The 24396-nt window shown below is 44.2% G+C and overlaps 2 long non-coding RNA genes across 10 annotated transcripts; one reads left to right on the forward strand and one right to left on the reverse strand.

Moving 5' to 3' along the window:
- Nucleotides 1–390: 390 nt before the first annotated feature.
- On the reverse strand, nucleotides 391–11957 carry LOC308585320. 9 transcript variants are annotated; one of them, XR_014007256.1, is made up of 6 exons: nucleotides 11817–11932; nucleotides 9696–9784; nucleotides 7252–7419; nucleotides 6984–7081; nucleotides 4173–6368; nucleotides 391–676 (listed from the first exon to the last, which is right to left on the reverse strand). It is a non-coding gene; the product is annotated as an uncharacterized lncRNA (long non-coding RNA). The 9 variants fall into 9 exon arrangements; XR_014007257.1 differs by having other exon boundaries at nucleotides 11720–11834; XR_014007258.1 differs by having other exon boundaries at nucleotides 9678–9784; nucleotides 11720–11834.
- Nucleotides 11958–12007: 50 nt separating this feature from the next.
- Nucleotides 12008–14642, forward strand: LOC308585349. Its single transcript, XR_014007313.1, has 2 exons — nucleotides 12008–12147; nucleotides 14554–14642. It is a non-coding gene; the product is annotated as an uncharacterized lncRNA (long non-coding RNA).
- Nucleotides 14643–24396: the final 9754 nt, after the last annotated feature.

The raw sequence follows: 24396 nt of genomic DNA on the forward strand, positions 1-24396 counted from the left end.
AAAGAAGGAGATCACAGCGACTTGGTATCTCCTTGTGCTTTTGATGTCAGTGGAGTGCTGCAGCTAATCCAAGGTATGGCTTAGCATGTCATCCAAACCCAGAATTGTGGTTTACCCCTCTCTCTTTTAAGCATGACCTACAGCCAAGATTTTTCCTGTGGCTGCAGGTTGTGGTTGAGGAGGTGAGTCCTTTTGATATCTGATCCTGCAAATCAAACTTAAAGAGACCAACCACAAATACACTGCATTTATCTGTCTCAAAAAGGCAGGATTCATTTCGTATTCCTGAAAATTTAATCCAATTTCTTTTTTAAACTAAAAAAATGTTTTTTTTTTAATTCTCTCTTTTTTAAAACAACACCAACACCAATACCAACTTTTAAAGTTGGCTAGTACAAAAATTTGTGCCTTTATTTACCTGAAATTTGGCATACTCCATCCACTCTGAAAGGGCTATTATCCAAATATGCAAATTCCACCCAAATCTGTCAAAAGACAAAAAGTGGTCAGGTTAGATGAGTGGAGTGCATCCAGAAGGCTCTTCCTTGAGAAGGCTGTAAGCTGAAGTTCAGATATTTACCACATGGGGCAGCCACATGCAGATCCTAGCAGATCCTGTTTCATCAAGCAGCCAGGAAAGCTGGCAGGGTGGAATGCTGCAGGCTTGAAATGGAATCTGTGGGGTATTCAATAAGCATGGGAAGAAATATCATGCACAGGAACTATGATCAGCGCTGAGCACTGCTGAAGCCTGACCTGGAGCCAAGACTTCTGGGTTAGCGCCATCGGCGAATGGCGGAGTTCCTCCGACCGGAGGAACTGGCTCCGTGGAAACTGGGTCTTCCCGCCGCGGCGAAGGTGGGGACCTGCTAGAAATCCCAGGCGGAGGAAGCCTGGGAACGTGGGGTTCGGCAGGGCACCAGGAGCGCCTCCCCTACTCACGGGGAACCCCATTTTGGGGTCCCGGAGTGAAGTGGGGTGAGCGGCGCGGTGCTGCGAACTGATTGCTACTTTCCCGGAGAGCGCTGACTTTTTCCTGTGGACAATTGGATTTAAAACAAGTACAGTGGTGCCTCACAAGACGAAATTAATTCGTTCCGCAAGTTTTTTCTTCTTGCGGGTTTTTCGTCTTACGAAGTACGGTTTCCCATAGGAATGCATTGAAAATCAATTAATGCGTTCCTATGGAAACCGCCTTCAGACCAGGTCTGGGGACAGTCTGTCCCCCGACCTCTTCTGAAGGCTGGGGGGGGGGACAAGGGCTTTTCTTCCCACCCCCAGAATTTTAAAAAACCCCGGGACAGCGGAGGACTTCTCCGCTGTCCGGGGCGATTTAAAAGCCTCTGGGAAGGCAGGCAGGGGGGACAAAGACTTTCGCCCCCCGCCAGCCTTCAGAAGAGGTCCTGGACCTCTTCTGAAGGTGGGCAGGGGGCGAAAGTCTTTGCTCCCCCCCCCGCCTGCCTTCAAAAGCCATCCGGGACAGCGGAGAAACAAAGCGCGTTTCTCCGCTCTCCCGGGAAGGCAGGCAGGGGGGAGCAAAGACTTTTGCCCCCCGCCGGCCTTCAGAAAAGGTCCAGGACCTCTTCTGAAGGCCGGCGGGGGGCAAAAGTCTTTGCTCCCCCCCGCCTGCCTTCAAAAGCCGTCCGGGATAGCGGGAAGCGCTTCCCTGCTATCCCGGACTGCTTTTAAAATGCTGGCGGTGGGGAGCAAAGCCTTTCGGCCCCCGCCGGCCTTCCTGGACATCTTCTGAAGGCCGGAGGGGAGGGGAGGCTTTGCTCCCCACCGCCAGCATTTAAAAGAGGTCCCCGGAGATTTCCCTATGGGCTTTCTTCTTGCGAAGCAAGCCCATAGGGAAATTCGTCTTGCGAAGCAACTCGCAAACGGAAAACCCTTTCATCTTGCAGGTTTTCCGTCTTGCGAGGCATTCGTCTTGCGGGGCACCACTGTACCCGTGAGTAGAAACGGAAAATTGGATGAAGAAATATCTTAATTTGGCACCGAAGCGGGAAGGTTCAAAACAGGAAGTCCACCTTCCGCTTTTTGTATATAGACTGAAGCAAAAACCTTGTAAGCTAAAGCCTGGAAAGTTGTTAAAAAAGTCTAAATTTCCTTCATTTATAACTACTGAAACCCCCTTGGAAGCAGGAGAAAAGGGGGGGGGACTTTGTTTAATGCCTGCAGGAGAGGGAGTGAAGAAAGATAAGTTTCCACCGTCTCTAACCTGGGAATGGGGTGTCAGAGACAGAAATTGTTGGAGAGGTTCACTGACTGTGAATGGAATACTTTGACAGATAGCTAAAGAAGAGAAATAAACTGATTCCAATGTTGCCTTTTGCATTTTAAAGAAACAAAATATCTGAAAAATGAAAGTCATTTTCTTTTGTTGGACTTGCCTTAAAAAGATGGATGCAAATAGAAATTGTCTCCTCTAGAGGGAGCTTGCTAAATTGTTGCTGCACCTTACTTGAGGACTACAGCTGTGAGATTAAAATCGTGGGACCAGTCCTTTTGACCTTGACTAAATATGAGCTGGGAGGAAGTTTTGGTGCTTGCTTTATGCAAGACAAATGCTTTGTTGGAACAGATGCATGAGAAGATAGACTTGATGAATGAGAAAGCGGATTTGATGACTGTTGTAGTCAATAACTGTGGACAAACAGGGAATATTGTCACAGAAACCATTCAGGGACCAACTCAGGAACCTGTAATGATTGGGCAAGTGCAGAAGATAATGGAGGAGGTTGCGGTTGCACCTCAAATAATACAAATGGAGAGATCCGAGGCCCTGCAGGAGCATAAGCCGCTGGTTTTGAAGATTGAAGTTGGAGTGGGCCAGGGGGAGTCTGGAGCTGAGGAGGTTCTTAACTTCAGAGAGACTTTGAAATATGCTCTTAAATATTTTTTGGACTACACTGATGACTGTGGGGAGTGGGACTGTGGGGAAAGGGCTGGTTTGATGAAGGGAGACGGAGATAATTTTTGATTGGAACCTCCCAGAGACCTACTCCTCAATGAGAAAGGAAAGAAATTAAGAAAGAGACCAACAAAAGACAAGAAAAAGTGCAGGTATAAACAAGAAGAAGATCTGCAGAAGGGACATGGAAGAGACTTAAGGGCCTCGGACATAAGATTACCAGGTTGATGGACTAGATGGAATGGATAGTAAAGACTGACATGACCCGAGACCAGGAAGAAGAGACGTTGGATGAAGATTGGAAGAAAATTTATAAAGAAAAAATTTTATTTAGGGAATTAGCCTAAAATTAATGAATAGTAGGGAAAATGTTGGAATGAAACTATATGGCTCTAGTAGAAATGATATCAGGAGTTATGTATAATTGAGTATTAAGTTTTAAGCTCTAAGGTATTTTTACGGTAAGATAAGGTTAAATAAATTAAGGCAATTTGAAATAGGTTAAATTGTTAAGATAAATTATTTAATAAAAATTGAGAAAGATGGAAAGAATTTGCTGAAATAACTAATTAAATTAGAATACAAAAAGGGAGGTGTGAGGAGGTCAATGAAACAAGCAAATGGAAGTTAAAGATATGTAATATGAGATTTGTGTCTTTTTAATCTTTTTTCATCTTTTTATTGTATTGTATTGGTTTTTATCTTTTGGTTTTTTCCTACTTTTTATGTATTGTAGTGTTGTTTCTTATTTTTTTTCCTTTTTTCTGTAACTGTGAAACCATTAATAAATATTAAAAAAAAAAAATATGAAGCCTGACCTGGAGCCTTTCATAGTCCTATTAGGTCATGGGGAAATAATGCCTAGGTGTGTAGAATTATGCTGGGCCCTCCAAGGGCATCATAGCTCTGGGAACAGAGCATTTTGCCCTCTGGTTCTGAGTGGCTCAGCACGATGGGGCAGCAAAGCGGAGTGCTAGGGGTCATTGGTTCTAGCCTTGAAATCCCCCAATATGCAGGAAGAAAATAAAATGAAAATAGCCTAATAAACCATTCTCAAATTATTCTTCCGCTGAGCATGAAAATGAATATGCTTCTATTTCATTCTGCCCACCCTGTTGCACAGGTATGATTCAAAATGATTCATGTATTTTTATTATTTTGGAAAAAGAAGAAGAAGCAATGGTTGCTCCAGGCGCTATAACGGCTAATTAACTAGGAACTATTTCACTTTGACAAGTCCGTATGACGGGATACTCACTAATGGATACGTTCAAGGTGTTCTGTTCTTTTCCTCCCCTTCCTAGCCGTAGTAGAAAATAGTAATAATGGAAAGTAGCAACCACTTAACACTCCCTTAAAAAGAAAAAACAGCCTAGTTTTTAAATTAATTACACATGCTCATACACAGAGCTAATGGGCATGGGAAGGCTTTTTTGTGCTTTTGCTTGAAGTCTCGGGTTTTGTGAATTACTAAGGCCATACAGAGGGGCAGATAAGACTATTCGAAGACAGGACAACACTGATATCTTCCAGCACTCAATGCTTTAAACAGGACTGAATTCCCTGTCAGGTTATCTGCTTCATACAGCTTTTCTGGATTTCAGCTCCTTATGCATATATTTCTGTATCTGTGCCTGAGCTACACAGACAATTGTCTTTTCTAATTAATAATCTGTACATGAGTTAAGATACATCCACTATTTATTTGGTGTATTTTCTCTCCCTTATTTGGCTCATAGCATCCCATCCCCCCCCCCAAAGACCTGGGCAAAGGAACAATCCCTCAGCTGTTTTTATTATAGATATATCTCATTGTTACTGCTGGCACTTATGTTTGCTCTACTGGCAGGAGATATTAAGGAAGGTAAGGGGGAAGCTGTTTCCTTGGTGTTTAGCTTAATTGCACATCTGTGTTTTGTGCTGGTGGCCGAATGACCTTGACTTAACTTCTAGCATTGTTCATCTCCTTTGAGTCATTATAGTTTACATGCTAAATCACCATGCTGTTATTTCTGATCGTAGAGAGGGTGCTAATTTTGGTTTATATTACACACAGTGCCCAGAGATGCCACATTTCTGGAAACTGTATTGCCTTTATGGTCTTGTGAAGAATAATGAACACTAGGGGAAATACTCATCTGCAGATGTAGGGGTGTGAAAAGTTATTGTCAGTCTTTTGTTTTAGCCATGTAAATTTCATCTGCAAGCAAAACAAAAATGAGCATCCTTTATTCACATTAATCTCTTCCTATACGTACCCCAGAACATAAAAAGAGACCATCTTGTCCATCGCCCCAAGGCACTTCCAGAACAATCTGTTTCTTAAGCATTCATCCTGAGTTGGCTATTTAATGAACATTCATCCTGATTTTTTCGTGATTTTAGGTGATGCATTAAACCAAGCCGTATGAGGAATGGTTGAAGGAACTGGATATGTTTAGCCTGGAAAAGAGGAGACTGAGAGGAGATACGAGAGCCATCTTCAAATATCTTAAGGGCTGTCATATGGAAGATGGAGCAAGCTTTTCTCCAGCTCTGGAGGGTGAGACTCGAACCTATGGCTTCAGGTTACAAGAAAGGAGATTCCGACTAAACATCAGGAAGAACTTTCTGTCAGTAAGAGCTGTTTGACAATGGAGCAGACTCCCATGAGAGGTTGTGGACTCTCCTTCCTTGGAGGTTTTTAAGCAGAGGCTGGATGGCCATCTGTCATGGATACTTTAGCTGAGATTCCTTCATTGCAGGAATAATTGGGTGCACTCTTCCCACCTTGGATCAAATCTATGCTTCCAGGTGTCATAAGAAAGCTGCAGAGATAGTGCAGGATAGTGCGCACCCCGGAAATGATCTCTTTCAGCTTCTGCCTTCTGGAAGAAGGTACAGGATTATAAAGACCAGGACTAGCTGCCTGAGAAAGAGTTTCTATCCAAAAGCGGTTTTGGTTTTAAACGCAGTGTATGGTAGTCTCTATGGGAGTATATTGTATTTAATTATGGGGTATCAGAGTTTTTAGGGGGTGAACCAGGCTGGGATAGCTGGGATTGTTGGTTTTTGAATGTCTGATGTAGATTTTATCAATTTCGTTGTTCTGTATGGGACAATGACTATAAAGATTATCATATCAATTGGACTAGATGACTCTTGGGGTTCCTTCCATTTCTACAGTTCTGTGATTCTGAGTGCTATCCCACACTTTCCAGTGCATTTCCCCCATCCCATTCCTTCTCACAAAACATCTGATCTTTGAGTGTAGAGGGTCTGTTTTACAAAACTTCCCAATGTACTATAATTGTGCAACCTGAATTTGCCAGGACATGATTGAATCCCACTTGAAAATAGCAACAGTCTGAAAGTGCCCCTCTTCTCACACCAGAAGCCCATGGGAAGGCCACAAGCAGAACATGAGTGCAACAGCAACTTCAGTTATTCCCAGAGTCCCTTACCTCTCTCTATCCTTTTGTGCTGGTCCCGGGGGGGGGGGGGGGGTTACTGTGAGGCGTGGTCAGAGTCCGGTCCTGGGCCGAGGTCCTGGAGACTGTCCACCAAGGGCGAAGCGGAGTCCAAATCAAGAAGCCGGGCGTGGTTGGGAACTCTGGAAGAACAGGTCTGGGTGCTGGCAGAAACAGGTTTCCAACGTCGTTGCTCCCGCAACCTGGGACTGGGCTGACTGGCCTTTATCTCCTCTGAGGCCAGGGGCTGTCCCGGCCCACAGGTGACCCGCCTCTCCTGGCCTTAAGGTGAACACTCCTCCTCCGAGAACTTAGTTCCCTCCGCCTCTCTGCCCTGAGCCTCTGCAGCTCATGAGAGGCTGGAGGGTTACTGGACCCAGGGGGAGGCTCACCTTCCCCTGACAGGGCTGGGAGAGGCGCACCTGCCGGCAATGGGTCCTCAATCACCTCCGGAGCCAGAGTGGATACATCTAGTGTCTGCTCCTGAGGATCCGGCACAGGTGCAGGCCCTTCAGATTCAAGCCCCTGCCCCGGCTCAGCCGGCCCTGGAGGCGGGGACTCCTGTGCAGGCTGGGACTCCTCAGGTTCAGATTCTGAATCAGATTCCCAGGCCATCACACCTTTTCTTCTTCCTGTCTCTTGTCTCTTTCCTTGCTCCTAAGGAAAAGGGCTTGCCTTTTCTTGCTCATGGAATTCTGCAAAGCATCATGCGTTTCCACTGTGAAGGTATAAATAATATTGGCCATAGGTGCCATATCTCGATAATGATGGTACGTATTTGATGCAGCCTCTAATACCATCACATACTGGATACAAAGCAAGAAATAAAAGAGCAGGACAAATGACATGAACTCACACAAAGCCTGTCCTCTGAAACGGGAGGCTTACCAATTGAATTCTCGCTGATTCCTTGGTGTCTTCAATCAAGATCACATTACTCGGTCAGAAGGTTACATGTGGTAATAGATGCAAGGAAAAGATGCAGCCAGGGTGACAGAAAATAGGATAAAGCTGTCTTGGAACCAGAAGTCAGAGGGCTGATGGGGGCTTCTGTAACTAAATGGAGAGAGAGACTAGGACAGACAGCAAAACCAAGCTGCCTGGTTATTCTGTTATCTCTCTCTTTAATAGACAGGTATTGATTGTCATCTCTTTGTCACACTCTTGCATCACAGTGCAGCATAGGTGAAATATATTCCTAGGACATGACCATCCCAATGCCGTGGTAAAGGCTATGCAGCCAGAATTAGTGACTTCCTTTTTCTTTGTCAACATGGGGCATGATGAAAATGCAAGCATCGTGAAACTGGAAGATATTTCCTCTCCAGCTTTGCTCAGTCAGCGTGGCAATGGGCCAACTGGTTTGATAAACCCAGAAGATAGCTTCTCCTCTCAGGTTGGTATCTACAGTTTTTTTAAAGGGTTCCATATGTTCAAAAATATAGTAAAGGTTCGCTATCTATGCTAGCATTTGATTGACGTTGGAGAGAAATTGAGTTGAGAAACAAGATTAAGGGTACATATTGATATAGGAATGTATTAGATAAAATGTAAAAAAAATATACAATAATAAGAGTGCATTCATTTGTAAAAAACGAATATACAGCAAGATTGACAGGAAGTCTGTAGTGTTGGTACAAATATTATTTTGAAATGGCTTTATGTCTTTGTTTTTTTCTTTTTTCTTTCTTTGGGTACATGAATTTGGTATATAAACTTTGTCTACATATTGGAAATTATATTATAATATGCCCTGTAATGTAATATGATGATGTATACATATGTGACATAAGAACGTGTGTGTGTGTGTGTGTGTGTGTGTATAGGGTTTCATAAACTCGGTGAAGTGATTTCTTTTTAAAAGAAGTTTAAAATTGCACTTGGTGTTGGGATCATACCAACAGCATTGGGGTTCCTGTCTCTAGGCTTACGACATTTTGAGTTCTGGCAGGGACCTCAGCTTTATTATTAAGACGTGGCATGTAAATTCACCCAGACAAGCAATATTGGACTTTATCCCAGACTAGGAAGAGGGGCAGAGCGGGCTGTCTATGTAGCCATAGTTAATATGCAGGTGTGATAGCTGGAGTGCTAAACCTTGTTAGAGAAAAAAAGCAAGCCAAAATAAGACCTTGGGGGGGGGGTGAGATATGGATCTTCTTTTTTCAGCTTATTAAAATGGTGTCTGTTCTGGTTTGACACCTGAGGCTGTTTGTTACTCTCTGTCTATGTGTGTGGGGTCTGCATATGTGTGGATTTTTGAGAGGGTAAATGCACTTAAATATTGCAGAGCTTATAATTCTGTATGGACAGTAGCCATTAGTCATAAAGTCAGCCAACACATCTACAGGCACATCCACAAAATATAGTCCTTCCCCAAACTACCCATCTCTCAAGGGAATAAAACAGAATTATTGATACAGTGTTTACCAGCAAAAGAAGAGATATATATCTCTAGATACCTTATTGGACATTATTCAAGGCTGCTGAGATAATATATGTTTTTCAGAGCAAGGCATGTAGCAGTGTCACTCAGCTAAGTTTCACTTATGGAATCCAGCTGCATAATGTAATCAAAGCTAAGCTTGAAGTATTCACCTTAAAAATAAAAAGAACGTTTTTTATCAGTACCAAAAACGCTTTCCCTCATTTGGCAGTTTTTGGACACTCCTTCTGAAAATTTCCACTGATTTCTTTTTGAATTGCCCTCACTTGCCCTCACTTCCTATTCCTACATTTGATCTTGGTGCTGTCATCCAGTAGCCAAATCAGATGATTTATTTATTGGCATCTGGCAACAGCATCCCATCAGATGCAACATTGTGAGATCATCCTGATTTCTATATGATCCCCGGTCACATGTGCTGCTTTTTTGAAAATGATATATTGAACCTTTCAAGCTGCAGAATGAAATAATGTATGTGATCATTGCCTCAGGGGTAGCAGGAAAGTTTCAGCATTATATTTTATAGTGAAGCTGCAAATATAGTTTTCTCAAGTGTTTGTTGAGTACTGTAGTACTCTTAAGGAGATCATGTGAAATCAATTATTAGTTTAGTGGCGAAATACACAAACATGCACAAAAAGGCAAGGACAGCAAATGTAACCTTTGAGAATCACTTCCCCATTTGTTCGGAAGATGTATGAACATTTTCTACTAGTCTGCACTCAGGGACATAGTTCCTGAGAAGTCTAGAAGGGCCATCCATTATACAGACCTTTATCAAGCATGCTAGTGTTTTTGCAGACAAATTAAGCAGCAATCATTTTGCCAGCCAACAACTAGGGATGGGGATAAATTCAATTCAATTTACCTTTATAAGCAAACCTACCCAATTTTCACTTTCCTAGGCAATACACAAACTGAAACACAGCCTTCCTTTGACATTTGCACTTCTCTGAATTTTTCAGAGCAGTTCCCCTGCCAAATAATGTGTATAAAAATTCATATACTAAGGTAAATAAAAATAGCATTGAAAAATGCATTACATAAGGTGAAATTGGACAAAGGCATAGATTAGGCAAAACTGCACACAAAAGATGTGGCTATTAGGAGAAATTTGCACTACAGTGCTGCTGAAATATTTTTCAGGATTTCTCGATTATCTAACAAAAGCTACTCTTCACCTGGGTCCACCCCTTACCTGCCATACTATGACTAAGTTCCATTCCTGACCTGGCAAAGATCCTACCCAGGGACTTAATAAAACAAATATAAAAGATTGAAAGTGTTTATGTGACTTCTTTCAGACAAGATAGTATCTCCCTCCTAGAGGAAGATCCTAAGCAGCTGCCAAGCACATGATTTTGCCAGGGCAGGAGGAAATGAAGCAGGATAAAAAGGTAAAGGTAGCCTGACCGTTAGATCCAGTCGCGGATGACTCTGAGGTTGCGCATTCATCTCGCTTTACTGGCCGAGGGAGCCGGTGTTTGTCCGCAGACAGCTTCCGGGACATGTGGCCAGCATGACCAAGCCACTTCTGGTGAACCAGAGCAGCGCACGGAAAAGCTGTTTACCTTCCCGTTGGAGTGGTACCTATTTATCTACTTGCACTTTGACGTGCTTTCAAACTGGTAGGTTGGGAGGAGCAGGGACTGAACAACGGGAGCTCACCCCATCGCAGGGATTCAAACCGCCATCCTTCTGATCAGCAAGCCCTAGGCTCAGTGGTTTACACCACAGTGCCACCCACGTCCCCCCATGAAGCAGGATGTATAATAATAATAATAATAATAATAATAATAATAATAATAATTTATTATTATTTATACCCTGCCCATCTGCCTGGGTTTCCCCAGCCACTCTGGGCGGCTTCCAAAAGAATATTAAAATACTGTGATACATCAAACATTAAAAGCTTTCCTAAAAAGGGCTGCCTTCAGATGTCTTCTAAAAGTCTGGTAGTTGTTGTTCCCTTTGACATCTGGTGGGAGGGCGTTCCACAGGGAGGGCGCCACTATCGAGAAGGCCCTCTGCCTGGTTCCCTGTAACTTCTCGCAGTGAGGGAACTGCCAGAAGGCCCTCTGTGCTGGACCTCAGTGTCTGGGTAGAACAATGGGGGTGGAGACGCTCCTTCAGGTATACTGGACCGAGGCCATTTAGGGCTTTAAAGGTGAGCACCAACACTTTGAATTGTGCTCAGAAACGTACTGGGAGCCAATGTAGGTCTTTCAAGACCAGTGTTATATGGTCTCGGCGGCCGCTCCCAGTCACCAGTCTGGCTGCTGCGTTCTGGATTAGTTGTAGTTTCCGGGTCACCTTCAAAGGTAGCCCGACGTAGAGCGCATTGCAGTAGTCCAAGCGGGAGATAACCTATCCTAAAACGTATCTTGTATATCCTAAAACAGTCTTGTAGCAGACTTCCAATGATCAGCAATAAGAATGGACAATTTTTGCTTTATTCATCCCTTGCACACTGCTTGCAAATTTCTAAACCCTTTGATCAACTAAAAAAATAGACCCTCTTTTGCAACACTAGCATTTGGGGTCACCCAATGGAGAAGAGGATTGTCAGTGGGTTCAAGACAAAGAGAAGTGCTGCTCCACATAGTGCATACAGTGTTAACTCAGATTAAGAACTTAATTCATTCTGGAGGTCAGTTCTTAACGTGAAACTGTTCTTAACCTGAGGTACCATCTTAGCTCCCATTGTCGCCAAGCCGCTTCCGCATGATTTCTGTTCTCATCCTGAAGCAAAGTTCTTAACCCGAGGTACTATTTCTGGGTTAGCAGAGTCTGTAATCTGAAGCGTCTGTAACCCAAGGTACCACTGTACTGTACTTAAGGAATTTAGTACCTCGAGAGTTTAAGATAGTCACCATCTTAACTGACTAATTCATAGTCTATTAAGAACACCTAGTTCTTCATGGTTAAACTGAACTTCCATTTTCAGCCCTAGTATACTTGTAATATCCTTTGCTGATAAGGACAAACAGCAAGTGATGTCCTTCACCTTGATACCTGGCTTGTGAGCTTCCAGAAGAACCTGTCTGATCACTGTTGGGTTTGGATCTTTGTTTGAACTGTCACAGCAGTTCTTATGTTAAAGGAACAGCAGAATCCCTGGTGCCATTGGGAGACCAAAGATGGTCAATTAACAGGAATAGTGACTTTGGAAAGAAGGTGTTAGGCTCAGAAGGATAATCTGCAGCAATGTGTCAAATCTGAGATGAAGAGGCCAAGATAAGATACGCCAGCAGAATCTTCTGGTTTTGTCGCTATGAGGATACAGGATGATGACATGACCTGTTGACCTCAGGAAAACACAGACCTCACAATGGTGGGTGAGAGAGAAATTGAATGCCTAAGTGAACCTGAGCAGAATAGAATATGAACAGAATGGCAACTATTCACTACCAAAAGGTCCCCCCTCAACAAGGACAAGTAGCCAGCGGCTGGGGAGGGAATCTGTCATAGCAATTGCCTCCTCCTCTGGGTGAGAGAACTGACTGCTGTGACAGAAGTCTGTAGCTGCTACTTGACTCCAGTGTCCAAGTCTGATCATAGCCTGACCCATTTCGTCATTTGTAAATTGGGAGGTGTAACCTACCTCAGAGGTTTGCTTGCAAAGGCAAAACAAATAAAGGTTGGAAAGCACCTCCCCAATTAAAATCCTTGTTTAGGGAAGCTTTTAATGTTTGATGCATTACTGTATTTTAATATTGTGTTGGAAGCTGCCCAGAGTGGCTGGGGAAACCCAGCCAGATGGGCGGGGTATAAATAAATTATTATTATTATTATTATTATTATTATTATTATTATTATTATTATTATTATTATTATCATTATTATTATTCCATCAAGTAGCATTGACTTGTTCCATTTTTTGACCAGGGCCAACACAGGTGTGGCCAGGCACTTGTCCAAGACCCATGCTCCTGCAAGAGTCTCCTTCCCTTCAACAATGCCGCTTGTGGGCCTGCACCTTGTCTCTGGCTCATGGGGGAAATGGCGGGAGGGAGGAGCACAAGCAGCAGCCAATAGCAAGTGCTGCAAGAAGAAGTGGGAACTCCTGAGAGTTACGTGACAGAACTGGATTTAACAAAGTAGAACACTGATCCGTTTTAAATGCATACATGGCCAACAGGATTCTACCACAACACTGATAAAAGCCAGTTCCCAAAGTTCCATCTGGTGGAGGCTGCCCTCAGCCATCCGCCAATGCCCTGCTTTCTTACTTATAACCAGGCTGGGATCCGACACTGGCTGTCAGCTCCCTCCTCCTTGGTATAAAAGTCAGCAGGGAGGAGGATGCAGGCAAAAACAAGGATTAGCCACTGATTTGTTGTGTTGTCAACTACTGTTGCCCTCCCTGCTTCTGCCCTACCAATGCTCAGGACCGCAATACCTCAAGGACCGCCTCTTTCCATATGAACCTATCCGGAGCCTGAGATCATCTTCTGAGGCCCTTCTTCGTGTGTCTCCTCCTTGCAAGGTCTGGAAGGTGGCAGCACAAGAACGAGCCTTCTCTGCAGTGACTCCCCATCTGTGGAATGCTCTCCACAGGAAAGTTCACCTGGCACCTTCATTATACACCTTTAGGTGCCAGGCAAAAATGTTCCTTTTTAACCAAGCCTTTGGTTGATCTGATTGACATGCTATGCCCTTTTAAAATGTGGCTCTTTTTTTGGGGAGGGGGGTTATTTGGTTGTTGTTTTTATTTTGATTATATATATGGTGGTTTTTATGTTGATCTTTTCTGTGAACTGCCCTGAGACCTCCGGGTATAGGGCAGTACAGTGGTACCTCGGGTTAAGTGCTTAATTCGTTCCGGAGGTCTGTGCTTAACCTGAAACTGTTCTTAACCTGAAGCACCACTTTAGCTAATGGGGCCTCCTGCTGCTGCCTCACCACCGGAGCACGATTTCTGTTCTCATCCTGAAGCAAAGTTCTTAACCTGAAGCACTATTTCTGGGTTAGCAGAGTCTGTAACCTGAAGCATATGTAACCTGAAGCGTATGTAACCCGAGGTACCACTGTATATAAATTCAAAAAAGAAGAAGAAGAAGAATGCCAAATGGATACCACCCCCACTGGCTCCATCATATTGTACCTTCAAAAGCACGCACCTCAGAGAAGTATTTCCTCACCTGTGTTCCTACAACATGCAGGCCCTCAATCTTCATGCCCACCTCATTTGTCATAACAACAGGCATTTTGATAATGTGCTCCAAAAGTACTATGGGAATGTTACAGTGATTCTTTCTCTATAAATCAAAGTTATAATTAAAGGAGGGTGAGGGGGAATGGAAATGCCTAACCGGAGTTCTTCAGCTGTTCATCAAAATTCTGCAAGATTCAGATTACAGGAACTCTTTATCAGTTCTTAAATTGCTTGCAACCCCTCACCTCATAGCCTGAGGGTGTACAATGTAAAAACGGAGAGAACATTCTCGGAGCATTTCCGTGCTCTTACGCGGCATTTATAATAACAGAGGCACGAGCAATCTTTATGTAAGAATATGCATTTTGTCTTGATGACTGGGGGCAGGTGAAGAATGTTACAGCTATGAATTTAAAGCATGCACACAATTCTGGAGTCTGCGGTGTCTGGATTACTAAACATCTCTAAGTGCCTTCGGGAAATGCATGGAGGTGGGGTTGCTGATGGCAGGGCCATTCATTTATTTTCAAAAATAGAAGGTGCCGTGGCAGACAAAAATAGTCATCCATCTTCCACTCTATTCCAGGAGCAATGCCCTGAATCTGAGGCCAGAAGGCAAGGGCCATGGTCCAAAACTCACATCCATGCCTGTAAATAAATGCATTTGAGTCAAAAGCCAGGGTGCCTTCCTTTTTGCAATTGTTGCCCCTTGGAAAACATCAGGGAGTTTTATTTCTTAGTCCCAGATTATAAACATGGGGGGGGGGCAAGCCACCAGGATGCGTATTGCTTCTCAGTATATAAGATGAATGTATGGCAGAGATGGGGATGCGGGTGGTGCTGTGGGTTAAACCACAGAGCCTAGGACTTGCCGATCAGAAGGTCGGCGGTTCAAATCCCTGCAACGGGGTGAGCTCCCATTGCTCAGTCCCTGCTCCTGCCAACCTAGCAGTTCGAAAGCACGTCAAAGTGCAAGTAGATAAATAGGTTCCAGTCCAGCGGGAAGGTAAATGGTGTTTCCGTGCCCTGCTCTGGTTCGCCAGAAGCAGCTTAGTCATGCTGGCCACATGACCCGGAAGCTGTACGCTGGCTCCCTTGGCCAATAAAGCAAGATGAGCGCCGCAACCCCAGAGTTGGTCAGGGGTCCCTTTACCTTTACCTATGGCAGAGATGGTCAGGCACCAGGCTTGTGGGATCTATTTTGTTACTTGCTAGAACCTTGGTGACCAGCATCAGATGGAAATGAGTGGCAACTGAGTGGCTGGTGGTACAGGAGGCACAAAATGGCGGCTCGAGGGATGGAGCCAGCTACCCAATGCTTCCCATGGGCCATGTACCAGGATAGCTATGAATACCAGAACCACTCTGCACACCTGCATTTCTGCAGGTGTGGAGGGAAATTATTCCACAAAAATGGGATGGAAATGAGTGGCAACTGAGTGGCTGGTGGTACAGGAGGCACAAAATGGCGGCTCGAGGGATGGAGCCAGCTACCCAATGCTTCCCATGGGCCATGTACCAGGATAGCTATGAATACCAGAACCACTCTGCACACCTGCATTTCTGCAGGTGTGGAGGGAAATTATCCCACAAAAATGAACAAGCAATACTGCATAAAAACCTGGTCACAGACAATGATTGTATATGTGGCTTTTACAGGCCCAAGTTCAGCCATGTGCAGATATTTATTTTTCTGTTTCTCATGTTTTTACTTGGGACTGTGAAACAAGAGGTAGTCTGAAATGCTTGTGGAACTAGCACAATCACTCTGAGATTTAGTGATGGATCCCAATCCATTTTCTGCCTATCCCAGGTCCCCGGCTGCCAACCAATCGGAAAAAGAACAGCCCAGCTAGTATTCTTCAGGGAAGTTTTTAATGTGTGAGATTTTAATGTATTTTTAATCTTTGTTGGAAGCCACCCAGAGTGGCTGGGGAAACTCAGCCAGATGGGCAGGGTACAAATAATAAATTTTTATTTTATTATTATTATTATTATTATTATTATTATTATTATTATTATTACTGCTGCTATTGCTTTTGGGACAGTTGCGTGTCAAGACCCTGAGGCCTCTCCCTTATGTTGAATAATAACACGTGGATACCATATCGTGCACCACTTCAACCCGCTTCTCAAGGGCTGCCCTCCGGAAGACTGAGCACAGAACAGTGAGGCAGGCAGAAAGCTCGCTATCACCTGTTCCGATCCGGCTGAGAGGTGTGCACATTGCTGTAAAGGAAACAAGCAGACAAAGTAAAATATGAAGGGAAGGAGACTCTTCCAAAAGCACTTCCTGCTGCGAAGCAGGGAAGGCGGATCTCCTGAAGCGATTCAAGGTAAAAGCTGGAATACTCAAGGTAGCAGGAGAGCACGTTGCAGATCTGCAGAAGCCGGAACAAGAAGGGAGATATTGTTACGATATTGAAGCAATGCAGCCGCGAGCTGCTGGTAGCTTGAAAGCAAAACATAATGGGAATGTTGGGACTGTTCCGTGGGAAACAGAGGGACAGTCAATTCACAGTGCAGAGGGCACCGGAATTAGCTCAGAGTGTAATATGAGCTGGACAGGAAGTGTTTGTTCTCTCTCGACTGCAGGAGTATGAAGAGAGCAGTCATGTTTTCTGTAACGCTGCAAAGACAGAAATAAAGGCATGTAAATATGTTTCTGTCTATCTCTTTCCCCTGCCGGGGGGGGGCAGGAAAGAGGGGTGTGTTCTTCTCACGCTGAGAAGGATCGCCTATCGCGACCTCTGCCTGGATCCTGCCTGGAAAGCAGACAGGGAGGTAAACAGGAGACCAAGCCGGGTGCCTGGGAGAGTTGCCAGTTTCTCCTGATAAAGGCTTGATTTCCGACAGATCCCCCTGGCCACACAGCTGATTTAAAGGGATAAGCCACATCCTCTGGCCAACCGGATTGGCTGGCCGGGACCATGACGTGGGACTCCACCAACTCCCGCTGTGTGTGGAGGCCATGTGGCCTGACCGCAACACCACCCCACCCGGAAGTGGAACGGCTTTGTGCAAAAAGTACCCAAGTTTTGGAAAAGCAGCAGCAACAGGGATCATTTGATTTGCAACAGAAGTGCTAATTCTGTTCTCTGTTTTAAGTCTGCTACCCAGGAGGGTGTTGTAGGTGTTGCTTAGCAACCACACAGGTAGCATGTGCTATGATTGGATGTGCAGTTCTGAGGGAATTTTCCTCTGGATATTAAACTGAATTTGCTCCTGTTCTCAACAAGGCCTGTCTCTAAAAGACAATAGCTCCCTGTTTCTTTCTTCCTAAATTATACTCCAACTATCTATCTGAACATGAAGGTAAAGGTAAAGGTAAAAGGACCCCTGACCATTAGGTCCAGTCGTGACCGACTCTGGGGTTGCAGCGCTCATCTCGCTTTACTGGCCAAAGGAGCCGGTGTACAGCTTCCGGGTCATGTGGCCAGCATGACTAAGCCGCTTCTGGCGAACCAGATCACTGCACGGAAATGCCATTTACCTTCCCACCGGAGCGGTACCTATTTTTCTACTTACACTTTGATGTGCTTTCAAACTGCTAGGTTGGCAGGAGCAGGGACCGAGCAACGGGAGCTCACCCCGTCACGGGGATTCGAACTGCCGACCTTCTGATCGGCAAGACCTAGGCTCTGTGGTTTAACCCACAGCGCCACCCGCATCCCATACAATACATACAACATACAATAAAAGCCAAACTAATCTGAATAAAACTAGAAACAGGAGAAAGCAAAACAAAACAAGACCCCCCCAAAAAAGAAAGACAACAGAGAGAAAAACTGGAAGAAAAAGAAATACAAAGCCCACTATCGGGGGTGCATCTTAACCCTCATCCCACACAAAAGGTGGTAGACCCTCCCAGCTCTCACCTGGGAGCTTCCCCTCCTTTTCCCACCCTGGGAGTTCTTCCCTTTCCTGCCTTTCTTGTTTTTGTTTTTAAAAATTCAGTTTATTCAGTAGAATGTTAACAGAGTTCCTATTTCTGGACTCTGCTTTATTTAAGTGTCTTTGCAAACCGTTACCCCCCCTTTTTTTGCTCTGCTTTTCAAACGCTGTACATTATGTGAATACACAGCCTTTGGGCCCAGGCGTGGTTTGTGTTAGGATATTTCCGTTCCACCTTAAAAGAGAGCAGGCTTTGGAAGTCACAGAGTCTGCGCATGTCCTGTTCACAGGATGTTTTATGTTTGCTGTTCCTTTCGATTTCGCAGTCGGTCGGAGCCACTGACTCAGAACGGTCACGTCTTTCTTTGTTCTGTTCAACGCTAAATAAAGTCTGTAAAATATGCTCTTCTGCAGTGCAGCTTTCTGCCTGTGTTTCTGCTGATAAAGAACAGTGTGCACAAGCTCTGGAATGTGGCAATCTATTTCCAGAACGGCTTCGTGTCGCTAACTGCTGGATCTGCCTGTCTACGGGAGATCGCTGGACGTCCGGAAGCCGGGTTGGGGCCATGATGGACTATATCTCCCTGGCAGTATTCCCAACAGTTTGAGCCACATGTATATGATCAAATTCTCATTATGGAAAGATGCTACAAAGAATCTGGACCCCATGAAGGTGTGTTCCCACTGAGGTTAGATGACAGGGGAAACTGGTTGTTGTGGTTCGAGGACCCGACCCCTGCTTGGAGGAATAAAGACACGTGGACACAGTATATAAGGTTAACGGGCAAGAAAAGGCCACAACTTTATTGATTACAGCAAGTTACAGCAAGTATTGGCTTAGGCATTGGACCATGGAAGATTTGACTCCACCCACTTGGAGAGGGGTGAGTCTGAAGAGGGGTTAACCACCAATAGGGGGAGCCTGTTGATGCTAATACAACTATAAGCTCTCCCCTGATGTTACCGAGGGTCGTGCCATGGCCCCCCGCCACACAGGCATCGGACAGGATCCACGACGGCCAGATTCCTTTAACAGAATACCCAAATTTGAAGGGGCAGGCCCTTCCACACACCAACAACACATTCCAATGTGACGAAAAGGTGAGCAAATGGGCTGAATGGCTGGCACGGCTGCATCTTGAGCAGCAAACCAGGCCCCCAACAAGCTGCCCGATTGGTGCTCAACTGGGGGTGTGGCGCACCAGCCATGTGAATGGGGCAGGGGGCATAACGCCCCCTGCGTGACGCAGGAATTGTCTCCATCCCACAACACCTCCCCTCTGGAAGGAGGAGAGGCCTTTTAGGCCACTTCCATCGCTGTACGTATCCACAATATATCCATATTGTGTGCATTTTACTTTACAGCGTAAAACAGGCCAAGTAGTTAGTTCGCACCCCAACCCCGCTTCCTTTGCAACAATCAATAGCTTGTTTGCTTTATATTCTAGTGCACCAACAACTTGGATATAATTCAATCTTCCAAAGGAGCAGACACACAAATACAACCGAATGGCATGTGCAGGGACAATAAAAGCAAGAAAACAAAGGAAAGAGTCATCTATTGGAGGTTGCATTTCACACTTAGCTTATTGGATTTTTCTCTCAGCAGCTAAAGATACACCCAAAACAGGATCCCTCCCCCGCTGTCGCCCCGCTGGCAAAAAATAAACCAAGCAGAAAACCAGCCCTGTTTTTTTCATCACTTGCTGCATCAATATTTCATATGATTCATGTGGGATATATTTCAAGTTGAAAATTGTAATAGTACAGCTCCATGGGGAACGGTTTACACTTAATATTCATTGATCAGCTCAAGGTATTCTGCAAAACTCATACCAAAACATCCAGACTATTTATTGTGATAACAATGGTCAGCAAATGTGTATTTTATAAGCTTCAGCTGTATAAATGGCAGAGTTATCTACGATTTCCCTCCTCACCGACTGGAAGAGGTCATGGAAGAGATAACTGTTCAGATCTGGTTGCCGGAGCTATGAAGGTATGATCAAAACTGGAGAACGGGACAGCCTGTCTCCATGTGGGAAATTTGGAGGTATCATTATCAAGGGAAACTTGTCGATCAAATAGTTGTGTTGCTGTTGTTGTTGTTAACAACAAAAATATGGGGATCGAAAGATACAATATTTTCAGACAGATTACTTACACAGTTCTTTTTTATATAATTTTTTAAATATAAATTTTATATAAATCAGTTCTTTTTTATATAAATTTATTTATTTGGTTTTTCAGATTAAAGTTTTACAATCACATATCCAACATACAATATAAAGACAAGATTCCGAAGGATCTCCTGAACTTCCCTCATCCCCCCCCCCCTTTGTGGGTTGTATTTTTCATCATTTCCTCCTGCATTTTTTATTATAATCCATATCTTTTACATCTCCGTTATGTTCAAAATTCAGCATTAAACTACAAGTGTTATTCCAACCCTACTAACGATTTCAGCTGTTTACAATGGTTTTTAAGATAAATTATTTTTTAAAATCCCCATTCCTTATTAAAATTTTGGTCTGCCCAATTTCTGATTCTTCCAGTCATTTTAGCCATTTCAGCATAATCCATCACTTCGTTTGCCATTCTTCTCTGGTAGGGACTTTATCTTCTTTCCGTTTCAGTTTTTATTGTATAAAAAACACTTCCCAAAAATATGGGGATGGGCAATCGAAAGATACAATATTTTCAGATAGATTACTTACACAGTCATAAAAATTATGAAAGCCACCATTTTGTGCTTCAGCCACACCCACTTTTAACATGTGATTCCCCCAGAGTGTTGCCATTGGTCAATGCAGCCCTTGGCATGAAAGGGGTTAGCCAGCCTTGATCTATAGGAACATATATTTCTTTTCTCAAGCTGCAATCCTAAATGTACAATAAGAACTCAATTGGATTTTCTTCAGAGTAGACATGCATAGAATTGTGTTTGGAAACCAGTAAATTACCTGACTTCAGCCTCTGCTAAAAGTCCCAGTAGTGCTCATGCATAAGAGGGTAGAAAAAAGAAACACAGAACCCGAAAATATACAGTTCCATAACTGTATTTGAAATGATCTTTTAGTAATTAATGCATTTTGGATTTTAATTTTCCATACCCTTCCCTCATCTGAATTCTTGCCCTCTTATTAAGCCATTGCTTAAGTGTAATAGAATGAGCACTTGGCACAGAATGTTCCCAGGTTTAAAACCTCAGCAGTGTAGTTGTGAGAGTAAAATAAACAGACTGTTCCATAATCCCATTTAAGCTATAATAGTACAATTTCAGATTTAGCATGCAAAGGCTTCATTGACCTCAGACATCTTGCATTATTACATACTGAACACAATGCTTCAATGTAGGAAGAATAATATACTGGCCTACGTCATAGGCTGACTAGAATGATATTTGTGAAGTACTTTGAACATCCTGTATTTCGGTAGTCATTCCAAAATATGCCAGAGAACAGAGAACTTTCACCATTCATTAAATCTCACCTTTAATCCAAGGAGCTGTAGATGGTAAGCAAGGGAAGCGGGTGGCGCTGTGGTCTAAACTACTGAGCCTCTTGGGCTTGCTGATCAGAAGGTCGGTGGTTCGAATCCCCACGACGGGATGAGCTCCTGTTGCTCTGTCCCAGCTTCTGCCAAGCTACCACTTTGAAAGCACACCAGTACAAGTAGATAAATAGGTACCACTGTGGTGGGAAGGTAAACGGCATTTTCGTGCACTCTGGCTTCTGTCACGGTGTCCCATTGCACCAGAAGCAGTTTAGTCATGCTGGCCACATGACCCAGAAAGCTGTCTGTGGACAAATGCCAGCTTCCTCAGCCTGAAAGCGAGATGAGTGTCGTACCTCGTAGTCAAGTTTGACTGGACTTAACTGTCCAGGGGTCCTTTACCTTTACCTTTTACCTTTAGATGGACATAGTTCTGCCCTTTTCCTCACAACAAGCCTGTGAGCTGAGTTAGGCTGAGGGACAGTAACCATCCCAAGGTCACCGAGTAAGCCTCATGGGGAGCTGAATCCTGGTCTCTCAGGTTCCAGTCTAGAACTTTGACCACATTATAACAATGGACTCCACATCATCTAGGTCAACGAGGGTGTTTCACATCTCTTTCTCTTTGCAGCTCTTTAAAAGGTATCCAATATCCTGCTACAGCCTCATAGGTCAGGAGGTACCTTAATCTCTCCCTGTTAGAAATGAATTATGAATTAATCCTTCCAATAGTTTGATATTAAGATTTGTTTTAGTGTCTATTTATTGATCTCTTTTTGCCTGTTACATAGTCTTTTATAAGAAGCTGCTGTGGATGGCAATGCATTTTTTGATGGATTTACCTGTGTTTTCCTTTAACGTTTGTTGCAGGATCATAGAATTCTAGTGTTGTCATCCCGAGGGTCATCTAGTCCAATCCCCTGCAATGCAAGCATCTGAACACACAAGTCCCCCGTCCAATTTGAAACCACACCAGATCCTGCTTAGTTTTGCAAATGTGCAAGCAGTTTCATTGCTGCACCACTGGGAGGATGCTGTGATGTCTTCGGGGGAAATGGTTTGCCAGTGATGTAACTTACAGGTACAGTCCTACATGCATGCACATAGTAAATTCAGTGGGACTTAGTAGCACTTAACTCTGAGTAATAATAATAATAATAATAATAATAATAATAATAATAATAATAATAATTTATTATTTGTACCCCGCCCATCTGGCTGGGTTTCCCCAGCCACTCTGGGCGGCTTCCACAGAAACCAAAAAACACTAAAATATCATACATTAAAAGCTTCCCTGAATAGGGCCGCCTTAAGATGTCTTCTGAATGTCAGGTAGTTGTCCATCACCTTGACATCCGATGGGAGGGCATTCCACAGGGCGGGCGCCACCACCGAAAAGGCCCTCTGCCTGGTTCCCTGTAGCTTCGCTTCTCGCAATGAGGGAACCGCCAGAAGGCCCTCGGCGCTGGGCCTCAGTGTCCGGGCAGAACGATGGGGGTGGAGACGCTACCTTCAGGTAGACATGCATAGTGTTGTGCTGCATAACTATGGCTACCAGTTGGATACAGGCCACATGGTCCACAGCACTTTGAAAGAGGAGGGTCCCAAAGGAATGGACTTGCTCAGTCTTGTTGCAGTGCTGTACAAGAAAGCTGGTTCCTTTCCAGAAGCATAGTGATGCAGTCCTACCGCTTGATCCCATGACCACTCCAAGAAAATTAAATTTATGAAACGGGTGCTGATATTGACAGGGTTTCTCAGCCCTGAGAGGAGAGAGCCAATCCCTTTGATCTGAGTGTATTTCCTGAGACATTTTGGTCTCATCTCACTATGTAAACATATAGATCACTGCCTCAGTACTGAAGGGAAAAGTGAGTAACGTAGATGCTAAATCTCAGATTTAGGGAAGAATTTTACTTTCTGGCAGCTGGGCAAGTGTGATGCTGAGAAATTCAATCTAACATGCCCTGCTGTTCTTTGCTAAGTCACAGTGGACTCTGCATGGACAGTAGATGACTTGCCAAGAATTACCAAGATTATTCAGGCACATGGAGATTTCAAGGAAGAAGAGCAAGGCCCTGGGAGGTAAATAAGCTGCTGCCACCTCTTTAAATACGTAGAGTTGAGAATGGCAACAGAATCAGTCTACCTATCACAGACAGGCTAGTGTGATGCAAGAGGCCTGCTAGTGTGCTGTGAGAAACTCAATTAAATGAAGTTTCTGTCATCAGAGAAAACCATGTGTTGCATCTGTGTATGTTTTCCCATTCCAGCCTTTCTTTCCCCTGATCAGGCTCCACCAGGACAGGTGGATTTGCTTCTCCTCTCCTAGAGGAACGCTTTCATCCATAATTTCCGGTGCAGAGATGCAACAGAATTCCCCATCTTCAGAGAGACTGCTCATTGCATCTCAGTATAGATCAGGGCTCTCAGATTGTCTTCTTTATCAGAAGCCTCTCAAAATAGCAATATGCAAAAACCTAGGGGGGGTGGTGGTCTGAGGATGGACTGTCTTTCTATACATGTACCCACCCAGCTCTTTAGACTCAGAAGCACTGTCTCTACCCAGACCTTGAGAACATCAAATGTCTTTCTCAGAGTGGCCCAGTCAAGTGAGGTACAATGAGTGGCTATGGGAGAGAAAGTCTTTGCGGTGGCGGCGCTCTGGTTGTAGAATGCCTTTTCCACAGAGGCTCTCCTGGCAGCTACTTTTGTTATCATTTCAACACCAGCTAAATTCCCTTTTATTTTCCCAGTCCTTTTACCGTATTTTTCGCTCCATAAGATGCACCCGACCATAAGATGCACCTAGTTTTTAGAGGAGGAAAACAAGGGGGGGGGGAATTCTGAATGAAACAGTGGATGTATGATTTTTGTGGTTTATGCTGTGGCCACAGATATACGTGATTTGACGGTGAGTTTGGGGTAGCCCAATGTAAAAATCCTGAGAATCCATGTGGATCCGTGCTTTGTAACCATGTTTTTGCGCCATTGCAGCCCCTAATCCTTGATGGCTGGTTTACCCAGCTTTGAAGCTCCA

The sequence above is a fragment of the Podarcis bocagei genome (genome assembly GCF_964188305.1).
Source record: "Podarcis bocagei genome assembly, chromosome: 4".
Lineage (NCBI taxonomy): Eukaryota > Metazoa > Chordata > Lepidosauria > Squamata > Lacertidae > Podarcis > Podarcis bocagei.